Raw genomic sequence first — 12178 nt, 5'->3', positions numbered from 1 at the left:
ATTGAAAACATAGAAAGCATTTTCTCTGACCACAAGGGCCTAAAACTAGAAACCAACCTTAAGAAAAAAAGTAAAACACACTCAAATTCCTGGAGATTGAATAGGATGTTATTAAACAATGAATGGGTTGAGAATGAGATGAAGGAAATAATCAAAAAGTTTCTGGAAACAAATGAAAATGAATAAACAATGATCCAAAACTTATGGGACACAGTGAAGTAAGGCCTGAGAGGGAAGTTCATAGCAATACAGCCCTACCTAAAAAAGATAGAAATATTTCAAATAAACAACCTAACCCTATGTCTATAAAAACTAGAGAAACAACAACCAACAATGCCCTGATTAAGTAGAAGGAAAAAAATAACCAAGATCAGAGAAGAATTAAACAACATAGACACTAAAAAAACAATCTAAAGGATCAATAAATCCAGGAGTTGGTTCTTTGGAAAGGACAGGCCTTTAAAAAATCTCATCAAGAAAAAAAAGAGAGATGACATAAATAAACAAAATCAGAAGTGAAAGGGGAGAGATTACAAGTGATGCCACAGAAATACAAAGGATTGTAAGAAATTACTATGAAAAACTATATGCCAAGAAATTTGAAAACCTAGGTGAAATGGAAAAATTTCTAGAAAAATATAATCTTCCAAAACTCAATGAAGAAGCAGAAAGTCTGAATGGGTGACAACAGCTGGAAAAATTGAAGCAGTAATTAAAAAAAACTCCTGGCACACAAAACCCCTGGATCACAGGGTTTCACAGGAGAATTTTACAAAACATTTCAGGATGAGCTAACACCTGTTCTTCACAGACTATTCCAAAAATTCCAAGAATTCAGAAGACTCCCAAACTCTTTTTAGGAGGTTTGCATCATCCTAATCCAAAATCCAAATAAAAACACAACAAAGAAATAAAATTACAGGCCAATATCACTGATGAACATAGATGCTAAATTCCTAAACCAAATATTGACAAACTGCATCCAACAATACATTGAAAAGTCATACACCATGATCAAGTAGGACTCATCCCAGGGATGCAAGGATGGTACAATACTCACAAATCAATAAACGTAATACATCACATAAACATAAGTGAAGACAAAAATTACCTGATTGATGACCCCAGCTCGTGGGGTTCGACACATTGTGGATGAGATACAAGACAAATTCACATGGACTACTAAGTCCTATGGAGGAAAAGGGACGACACAGCCACTCTCTCAAGGGAAGTGCTCCCTGACCCTTGCTTTGACAGGCTTTTATTGGGTTCAATTTGCACAGGAATAAACCTCATCAATCATTGCCAGCCAGAAATTATTAAAAATAGATAACTTTCAGAGAACTCTGAGGGCTTATTCCGAGTCAGGGTCAGATAGTTAAAGGGCCATAAAACTTTGGGGAACAAACTCATTTCAGGCTTGGACCCTTATCATTCAAATTAAGGGTATTAGCAAAGTAGGTTTTATAGGACTTTATGCATTCTTTCTTAGGTCTGATAACCCTAGGGAACCCACCCTTTCCAGAATAGGCTGCACCCATCTCTGGCATTGTTTCAGGCTTAAGTCAGGCAGGGGAAGTAAGGCAGCCAAGAGATTGGGAGGCTTCCTACAGACATAATGAGGAACTCAGGCTATGTCAAAGCCTGGGGGCGAGGGTCCATCACCCTCTTTTCATATAGCTCCCCAAGTCCTTCCCTGCCCCCCCATGATTGTGCCTGTCTTAAATCATCCCTCTGTTGAGAAATCGTACCTGTCATTGGCTAACCAATCAAGCATTGGGGACCAGGCAGAGTGAAGTAAAAGGAGCACAGGCGGCATCCCTTCAAGGGAGATAAGCTTTGTCTCCTTAGTGGCTTATGGTCCCAGGGTCACTCACTCAGCTTTAGCCATGGGGCATATTATAGCTCCTGAAACTAGGCAAGGCAGTTCCCAATACCTGATCATATCAATAGATATGGGGAAAGCATTTGATAAGGTACAGCACCCATTTATGGTAAAGACACTCAGCAAAGTGGGTGTAAAGGGAGCATATCTTCACATAATAAAGGCCATTTATGAGAAACCTACAGTCAACATCATAGTCAATGGATACAAACAAAAAGCTTTCCCTCTAAGATCAGGAAAGATACAAGGATATCTGCTTTCACTACTTCTATTCAATGTGGTATTGGAGATTCCAGCCACAGAGGTCAGACAAGAAAAAGAAATAAGAGGCATCCAAACTGAAAAGGAGGAAGCAAAACTGTCACTGTTTGCAGATGACATGATAATGTACATTAGAAAATCCTATGGACTCCACCAAAACCTACTGGACCTAATAAATGAATTTGGCAAAACAGTGAGATATAAATTCAATATTCAGAATCAAAGGAATTTTTGTACAACCAAAATGAAATATCAGAATCAGAAATCAGGCATAAAATCCCATTTGATATAGCAACAAGAAAAAAAAGCACCTAGGAATAAATCCATCCAAGGAAGTAAAAGAACTGTACTCAGAAAACTACACAACACTGAAGAAAGAAGTTAAGGAAGATACAAATGAATGGAAGCTTAAACCATGTTCATGGGGTGGAGGAATTAACATCATCAAAATGTCCATACCACCCAAAGCAAGTATAGATTCAATGCAATCTCTATTAAAATACCAATGATATATTTCACTGATATTAGAACAAATATTTTAAAAATTCACATGGAACCATAAACAACCCCAAATAACTGCAGCAATTTTGAGAAAGAAGAACAAAGTAGGGGAGATCACAATACCTGATATCAAACTATATTACAAAGCCACAGTAATCAAAACAACCTCATACTGGTATAAAAACAGACACATTGACAAATGGAAAAAATAGAGAGCCCAGAAATAAACTCAAGTCTCTACTGTCAATTAATATTTGACAAAGAGGACAGAAAATAAAATGGATCTGGACAGCTACATGCAAAGAAGTTAAACTCAACCACGAAATTACACCATATACAAAAATAAACTCAAGATGGATAAAAGACTTAAATATAAGTTTCAATACCATGAAAGTCCTAGAGGAGAAGAATATAGGCAGGAAAATCTCAAATATATCCTGCAGCAGTATTTTCACTAATATGTCCTCTAGAGCAACAGACATAAAGGAAAAATAAATAAATAAATGGGTTTCATCAAAATAAATAGCTTCTGTGCAGCTAAAGAAAACAACAGCACAATGAGAAGGGAACCAACCATATGGGAACACATATTTGCAAATGATACATGGGATAACAATTTGATCTCCAAAATATATACAGAACTCACAAGATTCCATTCTAGAAAGATAAAGAACCCAATTAAAAAGTGGGCAAAGGACTTGAACAGACACTTCTCCAAGGAGTACATGTAAAGGACCCAGATATATGAAAGGATGCTCAGTACCACTAGACATCAGAGAGATGCAAATTCAAACCACAATGAGATACCACTTCTACCGGTAAAAATGGCCATCATAACCAAATCAACAAACAACAAGAGCTGGAGAAGTTGTAGAGAAAAGGAAATCTTAATATACTGTTGTTGGGAATGCAGACTGGTGCAGCCACTGTGAAAAACAGTATGGAATTTCCTCAGAAAACTGAAAATGGAACTGCCTTTTGTCCTGGCAATTCCACTGCTGGGATTATATGACACAGATACCAGCCAGCAGTATCTGTGGCGCCATCATTGGCTAACTGATCCTCTGAAATCCAACACACCCTATGACATTCCCAAAAAGCACTTGGGGTTGTCAGCCCTTACTTCCTGGGCCTAATTGCACACGTTCCACCAAAGTTGGTGTGTTGTCCATAATAGCAGCTCATAGCCACTAGGTCAAAGCAGGTTCCAAATCCTCAGGTCCCTGTTCCCAGCACCAGCTGACGCAGACACCTGCCTGCAGTGTCTGTGGCATTATGGATGAAACATGAGATAAATTCATATGGATTACCAAGTCGTGTGGAGGAAAAGGGACGGCACGGCTACCCTCTCAAGGGGAGGGAGCCTCGGGGTGGCCTGGCCTCTCTCTCTAGGAGAGAGCATGCCACACCCCTGCCTGAACAGGCTTCTATTAGGTTTTTTGGGTAGGAATACAGATACAGCTTATTAATCATTGTCTGACAGCGAGGATCAAATGATAGATAATGTTCAAAGAACTAATAGGGCTCACACTGATTTGGGGTCTATCACCTAAAAAAGCTACAAAACTTAAAGGACTAAACTCATTTCCTGCCTGGGCCTTTATAATCTAATTAAGAGCATCCTCAGCAAAGCAGGCTTCACAGGATTTTACATATCCTTTCTCAGGCCTAATCACCCCAGGAAGCCTGCTGTTTTCCAGTGCAGGGTTGCACTGCCCCTTGTCATTGTTACAGGCTTGAGTCAGGCAGAGGAGACAAGGCAGAAAAGAGATTGGAGACTTCTCACAGGCAGAATGAGGACTCAGGCTTTGTTAAAGCTGAGGGGCAAGGTGTGATCATCCCCTTTTTCCATAGCACCCCAAGTCCTTCCCTGAGGGCCTTCCCACGTTATCATGCCTGTCTTAGATGGTTCCCCCCTTTGGGGATCTTACCTGTCATTGGCTAACTGATCAAGCAATAGGGGACAGGCAAGGAGCAGAAGCGGTGCTCCTGCCAGGGAGATTGAAACCAGGCAGGGTAGTTCCCAAAATTATACTCTAAGAACACTGAAACACCAATTCAAAAGAACCTATGCACTCCAATGTTCATAGCAACACAATTTACAATAGTCAAGTGCTGGAAGCAACCTAAGTGCCCATCAGTAAATGAGTGGATCAAAAAACTGTGGTACATTTACACAATGGAATACTACAAAGCAGAAAGAAAGAAGGAGCTCCTATCCTTCACAACAGCATGAAGGGATCTGGAGAGGATTATTCTAAGTGAAATAAGCCAGGTGATGAATGCAAACCCTATATAATATCACCTATGAGTGTAACCTAATCAACCAAACAAGCAAGCAAGCAAAATATAACCAAAGACATTGAAATAGAGAACAAAATGACAGTAACCAGATGAGATGTGGGAGGGGATAACAGAGGTAAAGAGGGGAAGGGTCATCACAAAACATATATAAAGCACACATGGGCAAAGCCAAAGGGTGATGGGATTGAGGTCAGGAGGTGGAGATGTCTAGGTGAGGGGGATTGGTGGTTGGAAAATGGGACAACTGTACTTGAACTACAAGTTACAAAAAGGATATGTGCAAAAAAAAACAAAAACCCTCTTTTTAATAGAAAGTATTCACAAGGCAATTGTAAAACTTTAGACCTCTTTTTATTTAGGAAGTCATGTGACCTTTATTACTACACTGAAAATTGGGTCTGTGAAAGAATTTAAAAAATAAATAAATAAAAATTTTTAAAAAGGTACAGGGAATAAGAAACATAATTGGTAGGCACAAAATAGTCAGGGGGTGGTTGAAAATAGTATAGGAAATGAAGAAGCTGACGAAGTTATATCTGCAACCCACAGACCTGAACTAAGTAGGGAGGAAATGCTGGAAGGAGGGCTGTGCAGGGAGGAGGAGAATAAAGGAGAAGAAAATAATGGGGCAACTGTAATAGCATAATCAATAAAATATACTTTAAAAAATAAATAAAACAACACCAAATAATTATTATGGGACCATTGGGATGGAAATAGTAATCAATTTTCTAAATGTTCCATGAATGTGATTTCTTTCTTTAAAGAGCCTTCTGTGTAAGATTTATTGTCTTGTTGAGGTGTGCTTAAAAATAAATAAATAAGATAGCACTGAGCTGGGTAGTTACACATAAGCAACCAGTCATTTAAAGACTCATTAATCAGTGGTTTAAATTTCATGGTCTCCAGCCATTCAAATTAATGCCTGAGATCTTGACTTGAGTCATGAATAACCAAACAAATCAACCCTTTCAGACCTTGAATGATAGAACCAGTGGGACCTCAAATTCTATGAATGCTCTTTCATTTCAAATATTTATTGAAGCTTACAAATTCCCTAAAACATGAATTAATTTATTCCAAACCAGAATTATACTATACAGAGATAATCCAATTTTAAAAGAGAAAAAGTGTAGATTTATCACTACTTATTAGACAATTCTGGATATTAAAAAATAGAGATCACATTTTAGTCACATTTAACTTATACACATGGCTCCTCAAATTATCCTACTACCTCATATAACCAAAGAACAATTAGTTCCAATGCTGAAAAAAAAAAAACTGGCTTTGTTGAGTTTTAAAGAGATAGTTCAGTGAACAAAAATATTACCTACATTGGATAGGAGACTTAAATAAAGTACAAGGGTAAATTTAACTGTATTTATTTTTTAACTTACATATGATCATCAGTAACTAACTCTGCCTAAGGGTCAATTCTGTTGTAAATTGCTCATCTACTTGGCTCAAACTTTCACAAATAAACCTTAGAATTTAGTAAGTGTTCAAGGAACAAGAGCTGTAGCACTTAGTGGTAGTAATAATAATAATCATGGTCAATATTAGTAATTACAGCTGTGGACCAGACAGCTAAAAAAATCTCTTTGAACAAATATTAGGGGTTCCCTGAGCTGAGACAGTGCACATTGTCATGAGGTTTAAGGTTTCTAGGCACCCTAATTGAGGGCTTGTCATGCATAATTAAGCAGTTTTAGAATTTGATGGTCCTTTCTTTAGATTATTTCAATGGGTGTGATAAATGGTCATTTACAGAGAGAGAGTGTTCTTTGCTCCAACTACAATCTAATTACACCGACATCCTACTTTGTGATTTTTCAAGTACAGCCATTCATTTATCCTACAGATTGTTTAATTATTAATTTTTCTTGCATGGCCTGAACAAAAAAAAATGGAAATTCTACATTATAGAAAATGTGTAGTTTCCATTAAGTGTTGAGCTGAAACACAACTAGAGTTCTGTTTTGCACTATGTAATATTAATAACCAGAGCAATTGCAATTAACTATTAGATGTTAAAGGATCCTATTATGTGTATACTTAAGACTATCTATGAATAAATAGGCTTACTGGTATTTTGATGTTTTTAAAAATGTAAATTTGCCCAAATTAACTAGTCAAAACCAGCTATTTCATGAAATTACCTAAATGACGTTTTGAAAATTTGAACAGGTACATTTGTGGTATCAGGTACCATGTTATACCAGTTGAATTATACTTTATAGGTTACAAAATTCCTTTATACCTAACATCTCATCTATTCATATTCCATTAAACAATATCCAAAATCAATAGGAATTGAAAAGTGGAGAGGTCAGATGAAGAAAACAGAGCTTCCGGTCAAGATTGTGATGTGGGCAGACATGACTGGCCTCATCAAACAACCACATCAAAATTACAACTAAGATATAGAACACCCATCACTAAGGAATTTCAGAAATCAATTTCAATAGAAGTCTGACAACTACAGAATTGAAGAAACCACATTTATCCAGACTTGTGGGAAGAGCAGAGACACAGAACAGGCTGTCCCACATCCAAATGGTTAAAAATTCTTGAAGGATATCTCAAGAGTGAGGAGTCCCAGACCCACATCAGGCTCCTCAGGCCAGAATTCCAGTGCCGGGAAGATAAGTCCCAACTTCTGGCTGTGAAAATAAGCAGGGATTGAGTCATTGGAGGAGGCTGCTGGAGCCCTAAGAAGCTCCTCTTAGGGAACCCACACATGAATTTACCTACTCAGACTTGCTCCCTCTGTGCTCCAGAATTGGATAGCAGCTTGAAGGGCACCAAGGAGAAACTAAAGTGTCTGGCATCAGGGCAAGCAGAAGCCATTGTCCCTTTGCTGAGCCCTCCCACCCACAGAACTGGTAGGCCGATGCCATATTTGAGACTCCATAAATCTGGCTAACACTGTCAGACCCACCTTGGAGATCCACAGAGGCTCTACCCCACCCAACTTATGTTCTGACTCAAGATGCTTTTCCACAAAAATGGCTGGTCTTGGCTCCTAAACCCAACCAAACAAGCATCAGCTGGCTTCAGTGACCCCTAGCTGCAGCCAGAGTAGACTCACAGCTTGGCTTCACCTGGGAATCTCCAAGCCCAGCACCATTAACAATCATCTCAGATTGCTTTACAGTTCAGGTGGAATGCCCTGGGAAAAACACAGATGGGGCTGACCTTGGCCTACACATCCAGGAAACCCCAGGGCAAGCACACTGAGTGGACAGCTACAGACCACATTGGAGAACCACGGCCCTGCCACTGTACAGCTGATCCTCTAGAGAGGGTGGAGGTTGGTGGTAACTGGTCAGAGCCAGCCCTTGCAGCTGACTGGCTTGTGTAAATCCCTGTCATTGAACTGCCAATAGTGATCAAGTCTCAACTACAAGAGGAGGGTGTGCTCAGCCCACACAGGGAGTGCACCTTGAGTACCCAGCTTGGGTGATGGGAAAGTCTGTGCCACTAGACCCTACAGGACATCTACTACATTTGCCCACACTACCAAGACATGGAGTCAAAGCAGCTCTGTCTAATACATAGAAATAAACACAGGGAGGCTGCAAAAATGAGGAGACAAAGAAACATGGCCCAAATGAAAGAATGGATCAAACTCCAAAAGAAGAGATCAATGAAATGAAGATAAGCAAGCTACCAGATACAGAGTTCAAAACACTGTTTATAAGGATGCTTAAGGAACTTAGTGAGGACCTCAGCAGCATAAAAATGACCCATGCAGAAATGAAGGATACACTAATTGAAATAAAGAACAATTTACAGAAAAGCAACAGTAGAATCAATGAAGCCTGCAATCAAATCAATGTTTTGAACCATAAGAAAGGACAAAACAAGAAATCAGAACAAGAAGAAAAAATAATCCAAAAAACTGAAAGTAGTATAAATAGTCTCTAGGACAACATTAAGAGGTGTAGCATTCACCTCACAGAGGTGCCAGAGGAAGAAGAAAAAGAGCAAGAAATTGGAAATCTATCTAAAAATAAATAGGGAAAGAAAACTTCCTGAATTTGGTGAAGGAAATATACATGCAAGTCCAGGAAGCACAGAGAGTCCCAATTATGAATGATGCAAAGAGGCCCACTCCAAGATACATCATTATTAAAAGAACAAAGGTTAAAGATAAAGAGAGACTCTTAAAAGCAAGAAAAAAGAAGTTAGTTACTGGGAGGTTGCCAAATGGGAGGGGGGAGAGGGAGAATGGGTGAAAAGGTGAGGGGATTAAGAAGTACAAATAGTTAGTTACAGAATATCCATGGGACTGTAAAGTACACTATAGGATATGTAGTAGCCAAAGAACTTATATGCATGACCCATGGATATGAACAATGGTGGAGGGATTTTGCCTGAGGAAGCAGGAGTTACTCAGTGGAGGGGGACAAAGGAAAAAACCAGAACAACTGTAATAGCATAATCAATAAAATGTTTAAAATGAAAATTAAAAAATACATATTGTTAAGGAAAATTCAATGCAGTATATCATTTACTATCCCAGTATAAGTTAATTATCTCAAACAATGAAATACATTCAGAGTCTGGGTCCCCAAGACAAATTGGAGGCCAGGTCTTCTCTTCTCTTTCCTTACTATTTCCTCCTTTCTTTCCTATTCTTTCCTGACACCAGAGCTGCTTTTATCCTCCTCCAGAACTGGTAGACTTACTCATTTAGCTTCCTGTTACTCTGTCCAATATGGCAGGGATAATGGAGTTTATGAAACCTTCTGCATTGTGGCCATTTGCAGCCAGAACTTAGGCTTACACTCTGTGATATACATTACCACCATGAAGGAAATTTTCCAATACCAGTTTCAGGGTTCCAAGGATGGCCTCTGAAGTCACTTATTCTAACATTTCACTTAGCACTTGACTATCCAAACAACCCAAAATAATAGATTAATTGACCTTGGTTTTTTTGGTAAATTATATCATATATAGGAGAATATAAAATAGGACTTCTGGCCAAGACAAAGGAATAGGTAGATATATTTTGCCTCTTCACACAACCAAAAGAAGGACAATAACATATTTAAAAACAAAAAATAACCAGAACTGCCAGAAAATCAAATTGTAAGGAAGACCGACAACCAAGAAGTTAAAGAAACATTCATCCAGAACAATAGGAGGGGCAGAGATGGACTGCTGAGGTGGGGAGGACTAGAAGCAAGGCAGTCCTAGAGGACTGGGTTGGGCTAGGTGGTGGCTGGTGGAGCAGGTGGTCCCACATTTGCATGAGGATAAACCAGAAGGAACAACTGGGGAGTGAGACAGACTGTGAAACTCAGGGTTCCAGTGCAGAGAAATAAAGCTTGAAAACCTCTGGCTGAAAAAGTCTGTGGGGGTTGAGGTGGCAAGAGAAACTCCCAACCTCACAGGAGATTTGTTGGAAGGACCCACAGGGTCCTAGAACATACACAAGCCCACACACCCTGGAAAGAGCACTCAAAGGGCCCAATTTGCTTGTGGGTAGCAGAAAAAGTACTGAAAGCTAGCCAAGAGCTGAGTAAGTGATATCGTTCCCCCTTGGAACCCTTCTCCCACAAACAGTGCCACAGTGAGGCACTGTGGGTTGACCCAACCTGTCAATTACCTAAGGCTCTGTTCCTTAGTATATAACAGGCACACCAAGACAAATTTTATATATATATATATATATATATATATATATATATATATATCCCAAAAGAAAGAACAGATCAAAACTCCAGAAAAAAATACAACTAAGAGATGAAGAGATAGCCAACCTATCAGATGCAGAGTTCAAAACACTGGTAATCAGAATGCCCACAGAAATTGCTGAGTGTGGTCGCAAAATAGATGAAAAAGTGAAGGCTATGAAAAGTGAAATAAAAAAAAATGTATAGAGAACCAACAATGAAGGCAAGGAAACCAGGACTCAAATCAACAATTTGGACCAGAAGGAAGAAAGAAACATTCAACCAGAACAGAATGAAGAAACAAAAATTCAAAAAAAAATGAGGAGAGGCTTAGGAACCTCTGGGACAACTTTACATGTTCCAATATCCTAACCAGAGGGGTGCCAGAGGAGAAGAGGAAAAGCAAGACATTGAAAACTTATTTGAAAAAATAAAAAAGGAGAATTCTTCCTCATCTGGCAAGTGAAATAGAGTCCAGGAAGCTCAGAGAGTACCAAAGAGGTTGGACCCAAGGAAGCACACACCAAGGCACATCATAATTACATTACCCAAGATTAAAGATAAGGAGAGCATCTTAAAAGCAGCAAGAGAAAAGGAGGCAGTTACTTACAAAGGAGTTCCCATAAGACTATCAGCTGATTTTTCAAAAGAAACCTTGCAAGCAAGAAGGGGCTGGAAAGAAGTATTCAAAATCATGAAAGGCAAGGACCTACATCCAAGATTACTCTATCCAGCAAAGCTATCATTTAAAATGGAAGGGCAGATAAAGTGCTTCCCAGACAAGGTCAAGTTAAGGGAGTTCATCTTCACCATTCCCTTATTATATGAAATGTTAAAGGGACTTATCTAAGAAAAATAAGATGATCAAAAATATGAACAGTAAAATGACAACAAACTCACAACTATTAAAAACTGAACCTAAAAAAAAAAAAAAAGAAAATAAGCAAACAAATAGAACCGGAACAGAATCACAGAAATGGAGATCACATGGAGGGTTATCAGTGGGGAGGGAGAAAATGGGAGAAAAGGTACAGGGAACAGGTAGCATAAACGGTAGCTACAAAATAGACAGGGGAGATTAAGAATAGTATAGGAAATGGAGAAGCCAAAGAACTTAAATGTATGACCCATGGACATGAACTAAGGTGGAGGAATAAAGGTAGGAGAGGGGTACAGGGTGGAGGGGAACAAAGGGGAAAAATGGGACAACTGTAATAGCATAATCAATAAAGTATATTAAAAAAGAATATAAAATGTACATGTACTTGTTAAAGAGATAGTAAAACACCTACATATCCACTACCAAAATTACAGAAGATAATGTTGCTTGTACCACACATCTACCACATCCCCTCCCAGAGAAGCACTGGCCTCACTTTTGTGGTTTGTTACCTTGCTTTTTGTTACAGTTTTGACACCAAGTACATATCCTTAAACACTATAGTTTAGCTTTGCCTCATTTTTGAAGCTTACATAAGTGGAATTATAAATATATACCCTTTCATGTGTGAATTCTCTTACTAAATATCATATCTGC

This window comes from Phyllostomus discolor, chromosome 7 (genome assembly GCF_004126475.2).
Source record: "Phyllostomus discolor isolate MPI-MPIP mPhyDis1 chromosome 7, mPhyDis1.pri.v3, whole genome shotgun sequence".
Taxonomy (NCBI): domain Eukaryota; kingdom Metazoa; phylum Chordata; class Mammalia; order Chiroptera; family Phyllostomidae; genus Phyllostomus; species Phyllostomus discolor.
This window is presented reverse-complemented; position numbering follows the sequence as displayed.